Source organism: Littorina saxatilis, linkage group LG9 (assembly GCF_037325665.1).
Source record: "Littorina saxatilis isolate snail1 linkage group LG9, US_GU_Lsax_2.0, whole genome shotgun sequence".
Lineage (NCBI taxonomy): Eukaryota > Metazoa > Mollusca > Gastropoda > Littorinimorpha > Littorinidae > Littorina > Littorina saxatilis.
Window position 1 is genome coordinate 1,434,022 of NC_090253.1, and position 6,164 is coordinate 1,440,185.

General features: G+C 47.4%; 1 long non-coding RNA gene across 1 annotated transcript in view; it reads left to right on the forward strand.

Annotated features, from left to right (window-relative positions):
* LOC138975055 (uncharacterized) overlaps window positions 1-6,164 on the forward strand; it is a 379,618-nt gene that overhangs the window by 254,863 nt on the left and 118,591 nt on the right. The gene's annotated exons all lie outside the window — the stretch shown is intronic.

A 6,164-nucleotide genomic window follows, 5' to 3' on the forward strand; every position in this document is an offset into this window, starting at 1 on the left:
ACATGACAGAGTGAAACGATGGGGCATGGTGCATCAAACCGCCTGCAGCTGCGACACGCTATTTCATCTCAGTGTGAGGCTTTTGGTCAGGAAGTCAATAGTCACGCAACCATCCATCTCCATCACCCATCCCCACCACCACCCTCCATCTCCATCACCCATCCCCACCACCACCCTCCATCTCCATCACCCGTCCCCACCACCACCCTCCATCTCCATCACCCATCCCCACCACCACCCTCCATCTCCATCACCCGTCCCCACCACCACCCTCCATCTCCATCACCCATCCCCACCACCACCCTCCATCCCCATCACCCATCCCCACCACCACCCTCCATCTCCATCACCCATCCCCACCACCACCCTCCATCACCATCACCCATCCCCACCACCACCCTCCATCTCCATCACCCGTCCCCACCACCACCCTCCATCTCCATCACCCATCCCCACCACCACCCTCCATCACCCATCCCCACCACCACCCTCCATCTCCATCACCCGTCCCCACCACCACCCTCCATCACCATCACCCGTCCCCACCACCACCCTCCATCACCCATCCCCACCACCACCCTCCATCTCCATCACCCATCCCCACCACCACCCTCCATCTCCATCACCCGTCCCCACCACCACCCTCCATCTCCATCACCCATCCCCACCACCACCCTCCATCACCCATCCCCACCACCACCCTCCATCTCCATCACCCATCCCCACCACCACCCTCCATCTCCATCACCCGTCCCCACCACCACCCTCCATCTCCATCACCCATCCCCACCACCACCCTCCATCTCCATCACCCGTCCCCACCACCACCCTCCATCTCCATCACCCATCCCCACCACCACCCTCCATCACCCATCCCCACCACCACCCTCCATCTCCATCACCCGTCCCCACCACCACCCTCCATCTCCATCACCCATCCCCACCACCACCCTCCATCACCCATCCCCACCACCACCCTCCATCTCCATCACCCGTCCCCACCACCACCCTCCATCTCCATCACCCATCCCCACCACCACCCTCCATCTCCATCACCCGTCCCCACCACCACCCTCCATCTCCATCACCCATCCCCACCACCACCCTCCATCACCATCACCCGTCCCCACCACCACCCTCCATCTCCATCACCCGTCCCCACCACCACCCTCCATCTCCATCACCCGTCCCCATCACCAACCACCATCTTCCCGACATACACACAAACAGTCAGAAAGGAAATACTTGAATATCGGTGAGAGAGAGAGAGAGAGAGAGAGAGAGACAGAGACAGAGACAGAGACAGACAGACAGACAGACAGACAGACAGAGAGAAAGACACAAACACACACACACGCGCGCACACACCCCCACATACACAACGCACACACACAAACACACATAAACACGCACACGCACACACAAACACACACACACCAAGCACTCAAAAACACGTACACAACCATACCACCCCCCCCCCCCCCCCCCGCCCATAAACACATACATAATTATTTACCTGTTCACACACACACACACACACACTGACCACTCGGACACACGCACACACACAGACACACGCACGCAATCACGCGCACACACACACACGTACGTCACACATACAGTCATTGACCCGGCCGTCCTTGCTGCCACTGCATGTCCGATCGACTGACGACCCGTCACTGTGAAAAGTACAATTACTTACTGTCACTCTCCGCTCACAGGTCAGTGACACCACCACCCCTCATACCCTTCCCTCCACCCCCACCCCCACCCTCCCACCCCTCCCTGCCATCTTTTCCCGATTGTAAAGTCTCTCCAGACCCATTCTGATAAGCATCGCTCCACGGCTATTGCCAGTTGTCTCACTGACCGGACGCGACAGTCCTACGCGAATCTATCAAACCAAGAATACAGAGTCATACAACTATCCCCCCCCCCCCCCCCCCTAATCGCTGATGCCGATATGTTCTTCTTCTGCTGTTTTCGATTGCTGTTGTTTTTGATTTTGGGTGTGCAGTTGGGTATTTTATGTTTTGTTACAAATAAGGGATTATTTATTGATCATCATCATCATCATCATCATCATCATCATCATCATCATCATCATCATCATCATCATCTCCAGAAAGTCGGTAAACATTTCTCAAAGAAAAGAAAAAGGTCAAGAGATATGTCAGTCAGTCGCGGCCTGTTACCGTACTAACCGTGTGACATAACAGACACAGGTAGACAGTCCACAGCACCGCCAGGCGAAACTTTAGCCAAGGACCTACAATCACGAGCTACAGTGGGACTCCAATTTAAGGCCTACAGCTACAGTGGGACCCCAATTTAAGGCCTTCAGCTACAGTGGGACCCCAATTTAAGGCCTTCAGCTACAGTGGGACCCCAATTTAAGGCCTTCAAATTCCAAGAAAATCAGGTCTTAAAATGGAGGGAAATGTAGAGATGTTATGAAGAGAAAATCTGAGAACGTAAGGTCTTAAAAAGGGGGAAGTCTTAAATTGGGGGGTCTTAAAGGGAGGTTCCACTGTAGATACAGGTCCGTGGTTTGACCTGTGGTCTGTGTTGTGGCGATTTCATGGTCCGTGGTTTGACCTGTGGTCTGTGTTGTGGCGATTTCATGGTCCGTGGTTTGACCTGTGGTCTGTGTTGTGGCGATTTCATGGTCCGTGGTTTGACCTGTGGTCTGTGTTGTGGCGATTTCATGGTCCGTGGTTTGACCTGTGGTCTGTGTTGTGGCGATTTCATGGTCCGTGGTTTGACCTGTGGTCTGTGTTGTGGCGATTTCATGGTCCGTGGTTTGACCTGTGGTCTGTGTTGTGGCGATTTCATGGTCCGTGGTTTGACCTGTGGTCTGTGTTGTGGCGATTTCATGGTCCGTGGTTTGACCTGTGGTCTGTGTTGTGGCGATTTCATGGTCCGTGGTTTGACCTGTGGTCTGTGTTGTGGCGATTTCATGGTCCGTGGTTTGACCTGTGGTCTGTGTTGTGGCGATTTCATGGTCCGTGGTTTGACCTGTGGTCTGTGTTGTGGCGATTTCATGGTCCGTGGTTTGACCTGTGGTCTGTGTTGTGGCGATTTCATGGTCCGTGGTTTGACCTGTGGTCTGTGTTGTGGTGATTTCATGGTCCGTGGTTTGACCTGTGGTCTGTGTTGTGGCGATTTCATGGTCGGCATACATAGTCTGACAGGCATGACGTGCGGGTATGCTTTATGAGCTTGTGTCTTTGCCAGCCATAATGTCCGTTTTCCCCACACACATATTCCGCTTTCGGGGGATGCATGCTGGGTATTTGTGTGTTTCTGTAATCCACCGAACTCTGACATGGATGACAAGATCTTTTTCGTGTGTACTTGGTCTTGTGCTTGCGTTTAAACACGAAGGGGGGAAATGCACTATATAGCAGGTCTGCACACAGTAGATCGACCTGGGAGATCCGACAAATCTCCATCCTTATCCCACAAAGCGCAGCTGGGTTTCGAACCGAAAAACCTTCCACGTGCAAGGCCAACTTCCTAACCACTAAGGCCCGTCACAGATGAAACAAGTCGCGTAAGGCGAAAATACAATATTTAGTCAAGTAGCTGTCGAACTGACAGAATGAAACTGAACGCAATGCCATTTTTCAGCAAGACCGTATACTCGTAGCATCGTCAGTCCACCGCTCATGGCAAAGGCAGTGAAATTGACAAGAAGAGCGGGGTAGTAGTTGCGCTAAGAAGGATAGCACGCGTTTCTGTACCTCTCTTTGTTTTAACTTTCTGAGCGTGTTTTTAATCCAAACATATCATATCTATATGTTTTTGGAATCAGGAACCGACAAGGAATAAGATGAAAGTGTTTTTAAATTGATTTCGACAATTTAATTTTGATAATAATTTTTATATATTTAATTTTCACAGCTTGTTTTTAATCCGAATATAACATATTTATATGTTTTTGGAATCAGCAAATGATGGAAAATAAGATGAACGTAAATTGGGATCGTTTTATAAATTTTTATTTTTATTTACAATTTTCAGATTTTTAATGACCAAAGTCATTAATTATTTTTTAAGCCACCAAGCTGAAATGCAATACCGAAGTCCGGGCTTCGTCGAAGATTACTTGACCAAAATTTCAACCAATTTGGTTGAAAAATGAGGGCGTGACAGTGCCGCCTCAACTTTCACGAAAAGCCGGATATGACGTCATCAAAGACATTTATCAAAAAAATGAAAAAAACGTATGGGGATTTCATACCCAGGAACTCTCATGTCAAATTTCATAAAGATCGGTCCAGTAGTTTAGTCTGAATCGCTCTACACACACACACACACACACACACGCACAGACACACATACACCACGACCCTCGTTTCGATTCCCCCTCGATGTTAAAATATTTAGTCAAAACTTGACTAAATATAATAAAATGACGGATGACCATCATTACAACCGGTCACTCGTGACCACTGACCGTGTCAGTCTTGACCCTCGCTCAAATCCTACGATCTGTCACGTGAATCATTTTGCTGATGATGAGGTGACAGCAGGGAATAACGTTAGTGCACGATTCCTTTGGTGTGAATTAAAATACATAAATAAACAAGTCGCGTAAGGCGAAAATACAATATTTAGTCAAGTAGCTGTCGAACTCACAGAATGAAACTGAACGCAACGCAACGCAGCAAGACCGTATACTCGTAGCATCGTCACTCCACCGCCCGTGGCAAAGGCAGTGCCCGTGGAATTGACAAGAAGAGCGGGGTATTCGTTGCGCTGAGAAGGATAGCACGCTTTTCTGTACCTCTCTTCGTTTTAACTTTCTGAGCGTGTTTTTAATCCAAACATATCATATCTATATATTTTTGGAATCAGGAACCGACAAGGAATAAGATGAAAGTGTTTTTAAATTGATTTCGAAAAAACAATTTTGATAATAATTTTTATATATTTAATTTTCAGAGCTTGTTTTTAATCCGAATATAACATATTTATATGTTTTTGGAATCAGCAAATAATGGAGAATAAGATAAACGTAAATTTGGATCGTTTTATAAATTTTTATTTTTTTTTACAATTTTCAGATTTTTAATGACCAAAGTCATTAATTAAATTTTAAGCCACCACGCTGAAATGCAATACCGAAGTCCGGGCTTCGTCGAAGATTACTTGACCAAAATTTGAACCAATTTGGTTGAAAAATGAGGGCGTGACAGTGCCGCCTCAACTTTCACGAAAAGCCGGATATGACGTCATCAAAGACATGTATCAAAAAAATGAAAAAAACGTTCAGGGCTTTCATACCCAGGAACTCTCATGTCAAATTTCATAAAGATCGGTCCAGTAGTTTAGTCTGAATCGCTCTACACACACACACACACACACGCACACACACACACGCACACACGCACGCACACACGCACATACACCACGACCCTCGTTTCGATTCCCCCTCGATGTTAAAATATTTAGTCAAAACTTGACTAAATATAAAAAAGAGATAGACTGTTAACGTTCCAAAATTCAGAATAAAAAACCCCAAGCATTGTAAGTTATTAGAACGTTTAATTTGTGATAAAACGAACCATTCTCAGGTACGTTGACTCAATGTGTATGTGCATGCGTGTGTGTGTGTGTGTGTGTGTGTGTGTGTGTGTGTGTGTGTGTGTGTGTGTGTGTGTGTGCGTGCGTGCGTGCGTGGGTCCGACCGTGCTTCCGTGCGTGTGTGTGAGTGTGTGTGTGTTTGCGTGCTAGTGTGTGTGTGTGTGTGTGTGTGTGTGTGTGTGTGTGTGTGTGTGTGTGTGTGTGTGTGTGTGTGTGTGTGTGTGTGTGTGTGTTTTCAAACAATATGCATTATGCAAATAATATTACTCAAGATAGAAAACAACAACCTTTTTGTCATGCAGGACTGGTCGAAACTATTTAACGTCCAGGAAACGCAATGCTTTCCGAATCTAAACGAAACGGCCACTTGACCCAAATTCTACGCATTGTCTCGCAAATGATGCCATATATACAGCTTGCTTACAAATGTGTCAAGTAACAACACTTTATTTAAAAACTTAATCGAGTGTAAAATAGCACAAAATGACGTCACGCCATCAGTCAGTGTCTCTATAAACATGATGATGCCGCAGGCCGTTTGTTCAGGGGTCCTCTGAACATGTATAATTGAT